Source organism: Pyxicephalus adspersus, chromosome 4 (assembly GCF_032062135.1).
Source record: "Pyxicephalus adspersus chromosome 4, UCB_Pads_2.0, whole genome shotgun sequence".
Classification (NCBI taxonomy): domain Eukaryota; kingdom Metazoa; phylum Chordata; class Amphibia; order Anura; family Pyxicephalidae; genus Pyxicephalus; species Pyxicephalus adspersus.
In genome coordinates this window covers 80,747,912-80,766,409 of record NC_092861.1, presented here as the reverse complement: position 1 = coordinate 80,766,409, position 18,498 = coordinate 80,747,912, and the positions used below count along the sequence as shown (strand labels likewise).

At 36.9% G+C, this 18,498-nt stretch overlaps 1 protein-coding gene across 1 annotated transcript in view; it reads left to right on the top strand.

Annotated features, from left to right (window-relative positions):
• Positions 1 to 18,498, top strand: part of FYN (FYN proto-oncogene, Src family tyrosine kinase) — a gene marked incomplete in the record, with an annotated part of 111,753 nt that overhangs the window by 33,175 nt on the left and 60,080 nt on the right. The window contains 1 exon segment of the mRNA XM_072408771.1: positions 2,976 to 3,096.

Here is an 18,498-nt window from a genome sequence, read left to right as displayed (position 1 = left end):
TTCAGCCAGCTCCGGCCTGCTGCAGACTGCCAATTGGTTTTTTTCCTGACACATGGCACCCCCCTAGTATACTGCCATGGTGTTCCAAATGAAGGCAGATTTCCCTTAAATACAGAGGGAATTCTATTGTAGGAAATAGTGTCTGATGAAAGGAACAGGAAGTGAAGACATGTCCTGCATCTTTTATTATCTGTACATAGACACAAGCCATTCGGCTCTGATTTGAATGACGGATTACAATATACAAATCTCCTCTGGCATGAAGCATTACAAGGTGAGGTGCCATGTTTTCCTATTTAAACAGTGTCAGATGAATACAAGCTTCGTCGCTGAATTGCTTCTTGGAAGTTAATGAAATGTAGTGATTTGATTTTTTTTTTCTATAATTTTACACTACATAGAAGAATGCTGGGTGGATGCCATTGTGATGTATGAAGTGAGGATGACAAAGCAAATGTCATTTGTTCACATATAAATAAAGCTATTTATTTTCCTGCGGCGGAGCAAGCTACGGTAATAGCTATTGGCAGCCGTGATAATGGGATGTGATTGTGCTTTATGAACTAATGAGATCTGAAATTACCTTGCATAGGTCACTGAAGTGCTAATGAATTATGTTCCCTTGGTTCTTATCATCTAAGTGTTATTCTTTTAATTCTTTTGTAGGTTGAAAGGAAAGATCATTTTCATTGCGTCTTCTACTAGCTTATCATGTGCTATAAGTGGATCTGGATTGTTTCATAGGAGCAGCAACAACTGACTTTGTATATTATAACTATTTATATTCCAGCATGTGATATTGATTTATTGCATGTTCCTCTGGAATAGTGGTAGTTGATCTTTGTTACATAGCTTGCCTTCTATGTTGTAATTTATGTAAGTGTACCTACTATTTTGTTTCTAAGCAAAATGACACCATAAAGCAATTATTTTATTTATTTTTCATAGAATGTGCAGAGTAGTGCAGCACCAATATATACAAATAACCAAAGAATAATAATTGCATGTAAAGAATCAATTAAAATAAAACTTCATCCCAAAGTGAGATGTAGCCATTTACCCAAGCAAAAATTCTGAGCTTGATTTCCTCTTCAATGGCAGGATAATGCCCTGTCTTCTATAATATTGTAGATGCACAGTGCTTAGTAGACCATCTTCAGTATGTAGCTTTGTATGAGCAATGGGATAACAGATAAGAAAACAACATTTTCCGAATGATTCCAGATAAAGATATTTTGATAAATTATACAAGGTGAAAAAAGCAAATTTAGTGCTAGTGCATTGTTTGAAGTTACTAATGTGCAAGAAGTGGATGTAATTATGTGCATTGGCTGAGGTTACTAAAAATCAATGGCCGTGTTTATTCTTTTGTATTGTTTGGAGGTAGTCATATTTGTTGACTGGGGGCATTTTGGTACAGGAAGTCCCCGGGTTAAGGACATCCGACTTACAGATGCCTCCTAGATACGAACAAGGCTTCCTTGCTCACTGTGTGCAGAATGGAGGCTTGAAGGGTGGAGGGTGGGGTGTTTGCATGACTTACAGAGGAAATCTTTTGCTAAACACAGCTGAGGTTGTGGGTGAGCTCTTTCTGCAGCTTCTTGTAACTCCTTAATGACCAAGTCAAACTCTGCAGTTGTTTCTTTTTGCATATCAAAGCACAGTTTGCTCCAGGAGGTAATGAATGCTTAGGCTTCATAAAGATTTTTTTATGCTTTGTTTGTGATTAACTCACAGTGAGTATTTTGTACAGTAACTGACACCATGCTGCCTAATATTATGTTAAGACAAACGTCCTTCCTAATTGCATTCAATAAAAAAATTTACCTGTTCCGACTTATATACAAATTCAACTTAAGAACAAACCGACAGTCCCTATCTCGTATGTAACCCGGGGACTACCTGTAATTGGTTGAAGCTGCTCAGGAACATTGTCTGGGGTTATTCTTGTGCATTTGCTTTAATGGAGTACTCATGCACTCGTCAAGGGTTTGCATGTGAATTGTTATGCAATAAGAAGACACCATTTTCTGAATGATTTCCACAAAATGTATGTTATCAAATCAAATGTATAAAATGTATTTTGGGATAATGCAAGGTGGAAAGAAATGCACATTTAGTACATGTGCATGTCACAAATGTCTGTATCTGGGATCACTCATGTGCTTTGTCTGAAAGGTAATCATTTGTATGATTACAAATTACAAATATGCCATAGCTGGGTGTAGTTATGTGCATCGGTAGAGGATTCTCAGAGTCATTGTCTAGGTGTACTCATGTTATTTGCCACTCATCTAAATTGGCTCAAGATACTCATGTGCATTGGTTTGGTTGTGGGGCAAGCTGATTGTTAACTCTTGTCTCTTGTATGTATGGGCATATGGGCACAGTTTGCCATCATGATTGTTTGTTTATTACATGTTCATATTGTTTTCTACTTTCACTTTATTTAACATAAATACCTTTTGTAGCTTGGTATTTAAATAAATTGGTAAAAAATCATATAAAATAGACTTGTGAGTGCTATCATTTATTTTCTCTACTCATTGCAGTACAATGAGTTGGTACCTGAAACACACATAGGGCAAATATGTTTTTTTTTTTTTTTAATTTTTATTAATTTTAAAGAATATATTTTATTTCTAAACAAATAAATATTGTGTAGACAATGGTCATATGCAGAATTCATGTTTAGCTTTTTGGCTATTACATATATTATTACCATATAACTTCAACTATTTTGAAGAATAGATATTACTAAATGCATATTGATGATTGGAATAAATATTTTGCATGCTATTATGCCGTATGTGGTTTATGTCCACATCACTAAGGTTTAAGATAAAATTATATTAACCCTATATGACATGATATATAATTTTTCTTGGATTTTTGTTACAGTTAAAGTGTGGTTTTTGTCAATTTGCTTTTTTTGTTTTAGTAAAGATATTTATTTTGTTCTTAATTCATTAAAGGTTCGTAAAAGGTGGGAGTATCATGTCATCAGTGTGGGATGCTGACATCTGACTTTTTAACAAACGAAAGGGTCTAACAGGGATTTTTTCGCCCACTGGAGCCTTTATTACACCATACAAGGTATTTGTTACTTTACATTTATATGTTATAGACACATTTTATTGTATTAAGAATGTATTGGGATTACTATGCTAACTGCTGTCGGAAAAAGCGTGCTGATTCAAAAGAGATGCAAGAATTGAATAGTGTAGTCTTTGGGGGCAGGAAGTGAACTCAGATGTCTCTGAACTGTAATGTTATATTGAACTGTAATATTTGTCTTTTTTTTTTAAACTGTGTTTTTTTTTTTTTTTTGTAAAATCTTTATAATATACTGTTCAACACAGTCAATCAGTGACACTAGGTTTTTTAAAAATAGAACAGAAGCTTCTCTGTGACACTGTCTGTATGTAACTGAAACTGCACAGAGCTGTGTGCAGCCATACAGCCTAGAAATAAAAAGGGATACGTCAATGCTCAGACTGATATAGCAGAGTTTAAAATTACCTTTTGTCACTTTGTAAACAGGAATTTTCAGCAAAGCAGCTAAAGGTAGTTTTATGAAAAGTAAAAAAGGGAACCTGGAAGTCTACTGTGTGGACAGGAGGACATATATGAAATAATACCATTGAATATGTTACATTTACATAAATAAAATATTTTTATGGTTTTTAAACCTAACCATGCTACTTAATATTGAAAAAGTAAAACATATGGTATAGAAGGTACTATTATGTCAGAATCAAATACCTCATAGTGTCTCCAGAACAGTAAAGCTACGTACACACGGCAGATTTTTATCGCCCGATAATCGGCATCTGCCAAATATCGGGCGAAAATCTGCCGTGTGTACAGTCGGTGTCGTCCATCGTCCGAACAACCGACCTGCCGGATCCACGGACGATGGACAACGACCGATCCTAATGAAAGGGAAGGGGAGAGCGCGCAGCTCTCCCCCTCCCCCCCCCCTCTCCATAGAGCATGAACGGTGCTGTATGTACAGCACCGTTCATGCATCGTGCAGCCCCTTGTCATTGGAAAGGATCGTGAAAGATCCTTTCCAACGACAAAAATTGCAAGTGTGTACGCAGCTTTAGTTAAACCTGTCATAGCCCTGGAACTAGTGAAAAGCAGGGAGGGTAATCTTTCATCAGATTTATCCTACACGGGTATTTTGTTTATTGGAGTCTCTTTCAAAACCCCTCAGCTGTTCTCTAAGTGATTATCAGCCTATACTGAGTACCAGTGCTTTTTAAAATGGAACTTGTTTGGTGCAGAAAGGACAGGTGATGTCCCTTCCATAAAAAAAGTTGCTTACCTTGCCTGTTTGCAATGTTTTTTTTCCAAGTACACTGAGCTGTGCATGCGCAGCTCAGTGCAGGATGCCAGGTTATGCTGGGTATCCTGGCATCCCCAGGGCTACTAGGACAGAATGAACTGCACGCATATTAAAGATTAACATGTAAAAACTGGTAAAGGGCCCAGAAATTTCAGAGTCAGAGGGTATTTTTTAAAGGTACAGCTTGGAGACAAAAAGGCCTGGACCACACCAGTGTGTTAAAGTGCACACCATGCACTGTGCTGTAACCATGGAAAACAATGGTCTTATTATTTACGGGCAAGCGTTTGCCCCTGAAGTAAACTAGAGTTTGGGTAGCCCTTGCAGGGATTGCAAGCCAAGGTTAATGGATGCTCTATAACGCAGTGGCATGCATTGGTGCAGTTGGGTCCTTAAGATTTCTAAATGTTCTTAAAAAATAATTATTTTTAACAACAAAACTGTGTAGTTTGTTTTATTGCAGTTGTCTGGAGTGGTCAAAACTAGCAAATAGAGTTTTTGGTGATAGATGCTTGCATGTCTTATGATGGATTTTTAATCTGTAAAGTGCTCAATTTTCACATGCATTTTCATGTGGTTATCAGTATTTTAGTGTTTTTTTTTTTTGTTTTGTTTTTTAAACACTGCAATATCAATCCAGCCCCATTTTTGCACCAGCAGGCAAAAGTTGTCCATTGACAAGGTTATGTCTGTCCTTGCAGGTTAGCATGTGTACCAAGATTTGCAATTTCACTGGAATTCTGCTAACAACATTTGCCAACTAAGCCCATACCCAACCAAAATTGTGTCTTTTATTTAGGTATGGCAGGAAGATACAGAGATCAACAAAAACATTATAGAGGTTCTACCTCTTTGTCAAATGTTTTTGTTGCCAATTGTATCACCAGTGGAATGATTTTTCCTTATTTTTCATTCCTCTGACTCCTTTTATTTGGGACAGAAGATGAGGGATAGTCTCCCTAGCAGGGTAAAAAAAGTCAGAGATTTAACCTTTCTCTACTTTACTTTAACCATTTTTTTTTTAAATAGAAGACTATTGCATGGAGACACAACAAAAAAATATGTTGTGTTTCACAGTACTTCAAAGCAAGTGCGTAGAGAAAGTGCTTTAGGTTGCCTTTCAAAATAGCACTGCATCACACAATTTCACTTTACCATGTGTTGCAGGATTGAATTTGTTAGTACAAAAGTAACCAAAAAGTGGAATAGTGTGAACAGGGTCTATAGGAAATGTTTTAAATTAAGATCTGAATAGGTGCATATACTTTCAATATAAATCACCTTTTGAAAGACCCTAACATTTTTTTCAAAATTCAGGCTTTTTTTTAAACTTTTTCTTTCTTTTTATTTGGTATGCCACAAAGATTAAACCCTCCAATAAAATATTGATTAAATTGTATTTAAATTTCAAACTATATTGTCATTAGTACAGTTAAAGAACATATCCAATAAGATTAGTAAGTAAGGACTTGGGTGGATAAATCTAGGGCATGCTGATGTTTATGCACATTAAATGTGTATAGGAGTGCCTATTACATTGAACTAGATACTGGCTGAATCTCTGATGGGGTTTGTTATTTTAATGCTATTCTTAACCCTTTAGTCACCTGTTTTTTGACACAGGTAAGATATAGTAATATATAGTAAGATTCAACCAATGAAAAAAAACTAAAGCTAACTTTTTAAATAAAAATATGTGTCACTGTATTATGTAAGTAAGCTTCATAAGATGCCTGCATAGGGCTTTAACTGTGTACTAATACTTTTTTTATGCATCCCTGGATCCAGTAAACCCAGCTGGATTTCTTGTGTACCACTCCTTATCTGTTACCCACATGCTATCTATCTCCTGGATTGTTTCCATTGCTTTGTAACCACCCCATCAGATATTAGGATAATAATGAATATCCCAAAAAATCCAGCAGGAAATTATTTTTGACAGATGTTGTACAGTGTTGTCCTCTGTCACTTTCAGCATACATACAGACAACAAGATTGAAAGTAGCCAACTGTGCACCCAAAAGCACTGATGTACAGTATAGCACAGAACATGCACTACCTGCACTGTAAAAAAATGATAAGCCTCTTATAAGCCAGTCTTTCAGTTTTTTGAAGTACATTTTTTATTTCTCATTATTCATTAAAATAACTTTGAAAGTTTATATTTTCTACTCAATTAGGAAACAACCTACTAGCTGGAAGTTTATATTTTACCAGGTTGTAAACTGCATGTTTAAGCCTCACCACCATAGATCTATGCTCTATGTAATGCTGTATGTCTCTCCCCTTTGGGCTGAATAAACTGATTTAATACTTTTAAATGATTAAGGATTGTACATCATTACAGTAAATGTTTGCACTCAGTGCTAACATAGACAACAATCCCATTGCATATATATCGCCTCCTGTTTATGCACTCCGTGTCAAATTTTGACATTTGATTAGTGCTAAGGTTTGTAGAATCTGCTTGATGTAGCAGCATAATGTGAACCCTATAAATTGCCTGACAGTATACAACTCACATACCACACATGAGTAATTGTGAAAGTATCAACATGCACACAATGACATGGGCTTTACAGAGGGCTTTGCCACAATGCACGAGTGTAAATAGGACATGAAGTATATTCATGTTCTTAAGTAGAAGTAAATAATTACAGGCATTCAAGAACCAATAAATCCTCAATATTTAAATTTTTTAAAGCCCTAGTTAGCTTTCAGTCTAACCCTTAACTTCCATAGAGATAATAAAGATCCTTCTCCACACCATGCTAAGGGACAGGCATTTTTACTCAAGCTGTTACATATTTCTAAAGAAAAAAAAGTCATTTAACACCATTTGTTTTGATGCACTTGGAGGGTATTCAGCCTATTTAAACTAAAGGTTCATTTGGGCTTTAAAGCTAATTTTCTGCGTGTTGTAATTATGTAAATATTGGCCATAGACTTGACACATTGGCATTTACATTAAAGGTTCCATGATGCCCAGGGCAGCTAATCTCATTGTGCATGATAATAAAACATAATATATAAATTGTATTATTTTTCTGAGAATAAAAGGTGTGATTTATGGCTGTGGGGGTGTTCTTTCCTTTTCCTTATTACAGTATATTATGCACCCAGTGCCCTGTGTGATGTGTAACTATAGGTGTGTATTTAATTAGTAGTAGTTCAAGCAGGAGCACAAAATATTACACAAGGGAATGCCAGATTCCCTGTTTATAAATAGAGCACAATGAGTTCACTTACAATAATGAAATAGTATTGTAATACAACTTATATAAGTATATTATAAGTACTTTAATTCTTTCTTGATATCATCACCCTGAAATGCCTTATACAGTGGAACTCGAACAGGGAGAAGGCAAGATTGCTCAGCTAGGCTACTGTAGGCTGTATTACTCACAAAGTGATAGAGAGCTATCCGTGCAACTCAACATGTATATAGTTTGGAGAGCAAATGGACGGTCTCGCCAATGGTCAATAGGCAGGCAGAAGATGAAAGTGAAATAAAGATAGGTGAATCACATTGCTATTTTTCAGGGGAAGAAGGATGTTGAACTGCACATACGAAGTCTTTCCAAAACTTTGAGAGTAAAGTAGGGGGGCATTTATTTGAGGCACATAATTGACTTATAGTATACGTGTCTGCAGATCATTGAATAAAAGGATTAATGAGGGCTACGAAATGTTGAAGACAGGGAAGTCTTTTCTTACACATCTCAGAAAAAAGGCAAAAAAATTCTGAGCATGCAGCTCATTTTATTTCTATAGTTTTTACTTAGCAACCTTCAGACATGCTTTCAGTCATGCTGCCTTCTAAACTTTTCCTTCCTGTGAGAGGAAGCCAGTTGCTTATTAGTATTAGTCTAACAGACTGTCCAAGATAACCCATACTAGAATGTGCACAATCATCTAATCCTGAACTTCTTTCTGCTATCTTAAAGAGACCATGTCTTGGAAATGTAAAGATTTCAGCTAAACGTGTAAAAAAGTATTTTAAATGCTTCTTGCAATTTTTTTTTCTTTCCAAGAAATATGTATAATTCACTTGCAATGTGCCTTTGATTCCTTGGCACAGCCCCGTCCCCCCATTGACATCATAACCCTATTGTTGCTGGCAGTGTCTGTTCACTGTGCTGGCCACGCTTCTCTGCCGCTCCCTTTACCTTTATACGTCACCTTTTACTGTTATAAAGTGTTACTTGAATAAAATCTGTAGGCCTTCTAGAGCTGCATACATCACATGTATATATGTTAGCATTCAGTAGCCAGCCTTTTGGATGTTGGCACAAAGCAGGCCTTCACAGGTAAATAATGTATACATCCCAGACCTGGTCAATGGCAGAGAGATATCCATAACCTTGACCACAACCTATTCTCAAACTGCATTATATCCCTAACCCTCTCTAAATTCACATCTCTGGATAAAGCTGTCACTCAGTTAAACCACACTCTTTCTCTGGCTCTGGATAAAGTTGCCCCTGCCACCTTCCACTACCCCCATCCTGCTAACCCCCGTCCCTAGGACAACAATCACTCCAAAAAGCTACAAAAGACTGTTCATTCAGCTGAGCACAAGTGGAGAATATCTGGCCTCAGAGCTGACTTTATGGACTACAAAGCCAAGTTACAAAACTTTAACACTGAGCTCACTGTCACCAAGCAAAATTATTTCTTCGCTGTCATCTCCTCTCAAGCTTCCAACCCACGCAGCCTCTTCTCAACAATTGACTCCCTTCTCCTAAACCCCACACCTGCTTCCCCCACAGCAACCTTCTCTGCCTAAGACATTGCCACCTACTTTAGTCTCCTCTCTTCTCCCATCATCTCCATCTACTACCTGTCCGCTTGACCCTATTCCCTCTGATTTACATCGTGCCCACAGTGCCAACGTTCCTCCACCCTGGCCCCCGGCCTAACTGAGCTAATAAACCTCTCTTTCTCCTGGTATAGAGAGCACCAACTCTCTCCTTGACTGTCTCCAGTCTGGTTTTAGAGCTGCCCATTGCACCGAAACAGCCCTTACTAAAGTGGCCAGTGACCTCATCAGAGCTAAGTCTCAAGGCAACTTTTTCCTCCTCTTTCTCCTTGATCTTTCCTCTGCTTTTAACACTGTTGTTGTCACCCCCTTCTAATACAAATCATGTGCTACATTAGTATCAGTGACACTGCTCTCTCTTGGTTTGCTTCCTATCTGTCTGACCGCTCCTTTCAAGTTACTCTCAATGGTAACTCCTCCTCGCCCACTCTCCTCCCTGTTGGTGTTCCCCAAGGGTCAGTCCTTGGACCGTTCTCTTTTCTCTGTACACCTCCTCTCTTGGTAGTCTCATATCCTCCTTTGGCTTACAGTACCATCTGTATGCTGATGACACTCAAATCTTTCTGTCCACCCCTGACCTGTCTCCCTCAGTCCTGGATAAGGTCTCATGCTGCCTGTCAGCCATCTCATCATGGATGTCTGACCGATTCCTAAAACTCAACCTGGATAAAACTACACCCCCCCCCCTTCCGCCAAATTCCAAATCTCCCCCTGACATATTCCTAACTGTTAATAACATTGTTATTCGTCCCTCCCCTCAGGCACGTTGTCTTGGCGTGACCTTTGACTCGGCCCTCTCATTTACCTCCGATATTCAGAACATTTCCAGGTCCTGTCACTTTCACCTGTGCAACACCTCCAAAATCTGCCCCTACCTGTCCCCAGAGACCACCAAACCCCTTGTACATGCTCTTATCATCTCTCGTCTGGACTAATGTAACTTCCTCCTCTTTGGTATTCCACTAACCCGACTCTCCCCTCTACAATCTATTATGAATGCTGCAGCCAGACTCATCCATTCTTCCCACCGCTCCTCTTATGCTGCATCTCTTTGTAGTTCTCTTCACTAGCCTCCATTTCACCTTAGAATCAAATTCAAGCTTCTGTGCTTTACATTTATGCTTAAAAACACGGTGTTATTGGGTGTTTTCCAGCGTTAACCTAGTGTTTTAATTTTTTAAACGTTGCAAGTAACATTTAGGATAAATGTCATAAACGTGCCTCAAGGAAATGTCCTAGTGTAGAATAACCCATTGTAATGGATGGGGATTTCAAACATGGGCTTTAAAAGCCTCAGGTTAAATGCTGGGGAAACAGTCCATGTAGACTTAGCCTAAGGTAGAGTTATTAGGTTCACAATAGGAAATACAAAGAGGAAGTATAATAGATTTTGCATCTGACAAAACATTAAAACATCGGGATATGCAAGGACTATATTTATGTTATTGTTTCCTTATAAATCTTTGTTATGCATGTAAAATATGTATTTTCCTCACCCTACATTTACCCATTGGCCGACCTTTTTCAAAAGTAAATATTTTATTAAAAAAGAAAAAAACATTTTGGGCAATATAATAAACAAATTGCCCTCAATTCCATTTACCATACGAACGTTGTAAAAACATGTTTTTTCCCTAACTTATTTAGTATCTATCACTAGGCCATTTGTTTCCTTTTGCATTGCATGTGGAGCATGGTTGGTAGGCTGGTGGCTGGGTTCTGTGCATAGCTTCCTGAAATGGTTTCATGCATCTGTAATCATTTCAAGAGCCCTTAGCCCTTATTCAAGCAGTGTGTTGGGTTCTTGGAGGAGTTATTTACATTTGTGCATTGCACAGGTCAGTCTGTAGAAGAAGGCATGCTCAGATTGATGTTGTACTGACCATCCATGATTGAAAGTAGATTTCAAAATCAGATTTAGGTAATTTGGCCCAAAGTGAATAAAGCTGAACAATGCTCTCCTAGGCAGCCCTGGGCATATGCTTTTGGGTTGTAGAGGAATGGGCTTGATATCCTCCAGGAAGAAAATGGGACATGCTCTCTCTGGCATGCTGCTGCTTTAAATGCACATCATGAGAAGTTCACCGTGTGCAATGAAATCACAGTAAGGATAATGTCTGCTTTAAAATACATTGCCTTTTGTTGAAATCTTACCTACTGGTTGCCTACTGTTACTAGTATGAACTTATTTAAACCTTGAGGCAATTTCCTGCACATTAGGAACATTTTGAAGGGTACTGCTGCTATTCATATGTTCTATTAAGCTAGCACAAGCTGCATATTGGTTCTGTTATATTCCAACTTGTCACCCCATGTGGAAATAAATGATCGTCTTGTTTCCTGAAATGATGAGACATATCTTGGTGTATATGACCCTGACATTGTGATGAGCATTCCATCCCTCTATGATAAATAACATGACATGTCATCAGGAAAAGCTTTCCGTTATGTTAGTCCATAGTCTATTTGTATAATTCTTTCAGTTTTGTCGGGGATAATGTGACCAAAGTTCCATATATGCCATATTAAATAAATATATTTTATTCTTTCTTGTTTTTGTGATAAAATATAGAAAGTAAGGAAGTCTTCCATACATATCATGCATATTATGCACCCTGGGCCCTAATAGTTTTTCCTACACAAGTCATGTGTAGTTCCTGAACAATGTTAGTATCTGACATATACATATGTCAGATGCTTGTCTCAGGCAACTATTTACTGACGTGTGTACCTAGCTAAAGTCCACTTTGCCATACCATGTCTGGACTACACAGTTTGCTTATTCAGATCTTTATCTTAGTTGATCTGAATTGATGTAATTGAGCTTTATTTATGTAACTACAGATCCCCCAAGATTTTCCATCACCTTGCAAAAACAGTAACAAGAAAAGTATATGGGGGCCACATCTTTAAGCCTCACACACCAAAATATCAATACTGCTATCTTTCACTTAGATCAATCGGTTTTCTTTAGAAATGTTCAAAACAAGCCTTTCAGTGCATAATCTAACAAACACTCCCTAAAGTACAGAGATAAAAACATCCTTTAATTCTCTTTTGTCATAGAATGTCAGAGCTGCCATACCATCTGTCACACACAGATACCTACATCTGGGTGGAAGAAAACATCAATTGTTCCTTAATAGGATGAAGAATGCTTAGAGTACATATTTAACATTGTATTATCTTGCTGGAAGATCATTCATATTCTTGTAAAAAAAAATATTTTTGCATTAGATTTGTGACCACTCTCTCAAAATGTATGCTTGTAGTATGTAATTAGCTACATGTTTATTTAGACGTTTGGTGTTGAATAAAATTAATGTGCACAATAGCACTTCTTGTAGGCTTGTAGGCCTTTGGTTAGGTTAGTTGGGGCAACAAGTGCATTTGCAGTTTATGTATAGGTTGGGTAATCCAGTAGTATTGAATAGGAAGGTGTAGGGGATTGACAATAAGTTACTGTGTAGTTTATAACTTTCTATGTATCCCCCATGTAGGCACTGGTTAAATACTGAATGATACAATTGTTTTTAAATTTGTAAATAAAAAAAAATTGCATTATTCTATTACCTTTCATAGCTGGATTTTTGGGCTCTGTATGTGATAATTTAATTCTGCAGAATTACTGCACCTGATGTTGCTGCACTGTAAAGGCCTTGCTGTGTTTTTGTACAGAGCTGGTTGGTTTAATGAAGGATTAAGGCATTTGTTTTGCTTTGGAGCATCTGTAGACACAGACACCACATTTCTCATTTCTTATTATATCCCCCTGTGCTTTGTTCACCATTATACCCTTGTTTGCTTGTCATATGGAGAAATCATCATTAGAACACTTGTTTGTAGAAGCTCATAAAGAGAACCAGTCAGGTTCTCACTAATTTTTAAATTACTTGGGACCTACTCTTAATGAACTATGTATTCCCATAAATAATTTTACATCCCCCTCTTGGTCTAGAGGTGGCAAGAAAGCAAACCATTAGATGATGTTTGCTTCAAACTTTAGTCTAAATGTGTATGAGTGGTTTTCTTTAATACAAAAGAAGCATAAAACACATTATAAATTGAAACATAACTTATTTTCTCATGTCAGTTGTCAGTCTGGGAAATGTATTATTAATGTGACTTTAACATTTGCCAAGTAGAATGCACAAGGCATTTTATATTCAAGGAGCCTTTTTTTTCAAAATCTTTGTGTGGTATAGTACAAGTGAGCCTTTTATCCTTCAGAAACAAACAGCTCATAGAAAGCAAACATACAAAGAAAAAGGCATGTGTTAAAACTGCAAAGCAGCCTTGTACAATCTGTACTTTACTTAACTCTAAGAGATTTAGTTTAGGAACAAAATGAATCTTAGCTGCTTCTGTATATTAATAAATAGCACCCTCAGGGCTCCAACAAAAGCTGTTAACTGCAGGACATCTACTCAACAAAAGCATAATAATACAACAATAGGGCTGGTCAGAGTCAGCATGATATGGGAACAAGTAGTGCATGGCAGTGTTGAAGTAGGAGATGCAGCAAATAGAAACTGCTGTGGCATCAGGTGCTGTAGCACATCTCCTGTGTGGTTCTTTTGTTCATTTTTATTTGGTATTTTGCTGATCCAAAAGAAGAAATCTAAGCTTCAAACTAAGACGTAATTTATAGATTACTCACAAACATGTGGATTTAAAAGTAAAATAATAAGGTGCCTGATGTGTGTATGTATGTATATAAACTTTGCAATGAGACTACCTCCACACTGGAAGGATTAAATGCTCATTTTTGTCTAGGAAGATGTAAAAAAGACTTTTACTTACCATATTTCCTGGCTTCTGTAATAGGCACCATATCTGTGCAACCAGTCCCCAATAAACTTATTTTAGTGTCTTTGTGATAATGCTGTACACTCCTAAAGTGTGGTTTTAAATATATATATATATATATATATATATATATATCTAACTGCATTTATTGCTGTATTTCCTCTTACCCATGCAGTAAATGACAGCAGGTAATCCATGGCTAGTGTATGAGGGACACAGTCCGACTCTCCTAATGCTGCCAGCACAGAATTTTTAAACCCTTGGTGCATAGCTGCATAACCCAAGATTATAAAAAAAGTAAAAATAGGCATGCCTATTAATATATATGCAGCATTACTGTATTACTGCAATAAATTGGGAGCTAAGAATAGCAAATAATATGTTCACAAATGGCACAAATAGCTCCCTATGGTATGTCCTACATTACTACATGGGGTAGTTAGTAGCAGCAATTATTTACACGCATTTGGAGCACTGTGCAATCATGTGCACTTTACCACTACTACATAATACTTGTTTAATGTATGTTAAAAAGGCCAGATTCCATTTTCACACTAATAATGACTGCTATTATAAAATGTAGATTTCATTTTGCTCTACAATATCAGTACTGTTCTAGAAAGACTGCCGAAAATGTAAAATAAAAACATATCCATCTTCCTGTAGGCCATTTCCCATGAGCATGATATAATAACTTCCTTTGTGTTGGAATGTAGATTGTCAGGGACAACGGCATTTTTTTTAGAGCTGCCTCCACCAGTTAATGACACATCTCCTCTCCTGCACAGGATCTGTTATGGTTTGTTTACTTTGGATTTCATCTACTGCACTTAGCATGGAGGGCATACACTGTGCACAGCAGGTGTTTATTCAGCAATCTCTGGAGAGAAGATGCCAGGCTCAGGCTTCTCAGAGGTTCTGTATCTGTGGGTGACAGAGCAATGTATAGTGCAAGCGCATGTCTTCATATCAGCGGATAGGTGTATCATTCACATTGCCTAACACATTTCTTGAAAACAACATCTGTACTAAGGAAAATGATCAGAACACACTCTTGCTCTTAGTTTGTATATAAAAGATGAGATCATTTAGAAGTGAAACCTTTTGTATTTGTTTAGAAGGACGAGAGTTTAGTATTTGTCTGTGTGGCGAGAGAAAACTGCGATGGATTAAAGAAAACTGTTTAAATTGAGTGGAGCGTCTTTGTGGTCTGTTTAGTAATGATAGAGGATATTAACTTTATTTGAGTTAAATTTGTACTGTCTAAAAACACTCACTTATTTATTTGTCTAATAATAACAAGCAGAAATTGAGCTGTAAAACAAACCCTCTCTGACCTCTCTTGCTACTGGAACTGTGGAGCATTTTTTTTCCAAATGGTATATTAGAAGCACATAAGGAGTATCCCTAGGTAAAATGTTTTATTTATTTTTTGTACTTAGGGAAGGGTTAAACTCATTTTCAAGTTTGTATTGCTGTCAGTGTCCCTATTTAGGAAATTCCTCTGTTTGTACTGGTGACCTATGTAAATGATAAAGTAAGTGTAGAAAATTTAAAATAATAGACTCGCTTAGGCTTAGTCCACATGGAGGTTTTCCCCCAGCGTTTAACCTGTGGCTTTAAATGCCCATGTTTGAAACTGCCATACATTCCGATGGGCTAATCTACACCAGGATGTTTCCTTGAGGCACGTTTATGAGCGACATCTATAACCTTGCAGCGTTTAAAAAATGCAACGTTTAAAGAACCTTGCAACGTTTAAAAAATTAACACACAGGGTTAACACTGAAAAACGTGTTCATTGATTTCAATGGGGTGTTTTCCCATGTTTATAAGCACTTGTAATGTAAACGCGGCCTAGACGTTTTCCAGCGTTTTAAAGGCAAGCTTTAAAACACTAATAAAAGTGCATATAAATGCATATAAACACAGTAGGAACGTTTACATGCATTTTTAAAAACTTCCCTGTTGACCAAGCCTAACAGGACTGACGGACAAAAGGACATGTGTTTCAGGGACAACTAAGAAGAGATTTCCTCTCACTTTGGAAGACTTCCTCTAACTTCCTGTAGCACCTATTGGACAAGAAGTAAAGGTAATCTCCCCATTGGTGCACTCCCCAATGGTACGCACAGTAAAAAAAACCTGCTGGGTTTATTCCATCCTTTACTCTATTCAAAAGAAACTTTTGCCATTTTACAGTTCAATTGTTTTTTATTTTATTTTTTTTTACCAAACAATGTTACCTGTTAGGCACCCAGGTACAGTTACAGTCATTTTTTGGGCTTTAGCAAATATTTGAAATATTCTACAGGAGGGACTTGTACAACTTGTAGAGTTGTATTGTCTTGCACAGGAACTGAAGGGTATAGTAGTAAACACATCTCACTTGTTTGTACTTCATATTCACACACCGTTCCAAAATGCAATTTAAGTGCTAAAAAAACTGCTTTTTAACTGCATTTAACATTATGGAAGCAGTTGAACAATTGATCATGTGATGCCGCATATAGTGACTCAACACCGGCCCAAACAAAGCAGTGCAGCTGCACTGGCAACTAAATGTCTGTAAGAATAGAACCACTCACATTTGTATCAACGAAGAGGGCGTTTGGGGCTTCCTTCACAAACTGTTTAGTCCCCCGTCTGAACAAGCCTACAGAACAAATAGCTGAGCTGATAAAACTCTTGAACCAGACTATTGCTTCTACTATTAATATTTAGAAAATATTTTCTCAAAGTGCATGTAGCTACAGAGGTCAGGAATGGCTTATTTTGAAGCTTTTGATATGGGTGTGTAATGTACATATACAGTATGAGTGTTCATTACTTTGCCACAGGCTCACTTTACAAATGGTTACCTTGCCTATTAAGATGCAAGTAAGTGTGTAATGCGACAACCCCAACCCACTGATGTTTACACACACTTTATTGTGCACTTCTCATTACATTTGCTAATCGCTAGTTAAAATGGAACTAATCCCTGCAGCACTTACCTACCCATGGTCCTTAAGACATGTTAGTCTACAAGGGATATTCCTTTTCCTTACTGGAATACCCACCTGCCTGAAACGCCAACGTTTAACGTGGAATTTTAGTTCCACTAAATTACCTTATAGTTACATTCACCCAACTCTAGTTATTACTTTTTAACTATATTGAACTCAAACAAGTGTTGCAATATTTGCACAGCATATTGTTTATAAATATGTTCCTTAGTGTGAATGTATGCTGGAGAAATATGCTGCATTGATCAGCATATCATGGTAAGCAGTATGTCTTTTACACATTTTTCTACTCTTTGCAATGAGTTAAAGCTAAAAATGTTAAAAAGTGAAATACATTCTTCTACATACATATACAGATTTCTTTTGTTTAGCTCAAAAAAGACAAACTGGACACATGTGAGATGTGAAATTATTTTAGACGGGTGTGTCAGGCTATAAGACAAAAGATTAGAAATGACATATTTAGAGAAATATTAACAGCAGGTAAACATATAAGACAAAATGTTGTAAGACAACAATGAGTTGTACAAAATTCTTCAATCCACCAGATTTGGTTTTAGTCTTTTGTCCTAATGACAAATTGCATCAGTTTTACTTAAAACTTCATATGCTCTCTGGAATCTATATAGTGAGCTGCAATAAAACCTAACAGTCCAAACACAAAATACTTCCTTGCTCTCATATTTCTACTGTCAAGTCATATGGTGTCATTATCTGATGTGTTTCTGTACAAAGTAAAGTGATAGTTATAAAATGGGTGAGCAACACTGAAAATACAATACATAGAATGTTTCAGTGACAGGTGTACAGTAAATATTACATGGAGAGTGGAGAGAGAGCCCTGCCTGCCCAAGCTAACATTATATAGGATTAAGGGGTGGAACAGTGAATGCTTGTCGGATTTTCATTTACAGATTTCATTCACTGAGGAGAAAAATCTGAAATGGAAATGAAAATACTTGTCTGAAGAGGTGAGTTTTTATGGTGAACCTGAAGGTTTCCAAGGTTTCAGAGCACTCAACTGCCCAGTGAAGGCAATTGCTGAGCAGCAGAGATATTTTCTTGGATGTAAGATTGATTATGATGGAGGATAACACAAGATATATCCTAAATATGTAGTTTGATTTTGCTTTGGTATCTGGAATTCAATGTTGCTCCCAGCCATATTTAGATAGATGCTTCACTTACCAGTGTGTGTATTTCCATTATTATTATTATTATTATTATTATTATTAATAATAATAATAATAATAATAATAATAATAATATTAACAAACAGGATTTATATAGCGCCAACATATTACGCAGTGCTCTACAATAAATAGGGATGCCACATGCTTATATAAGTGTATTTGAGGTCTGTTCTTTGTCAAGGACAGGTACACTTTTGTGGTAGAGAGTGCTCCTGCTTTCTGCTCATTTAAAAGAGCAAAGAGCAAGAGATCCTAAACCATCACACCAATCCATATCCCACTTTCTAGTGTGTGCTACTTCCCCCACCTCTT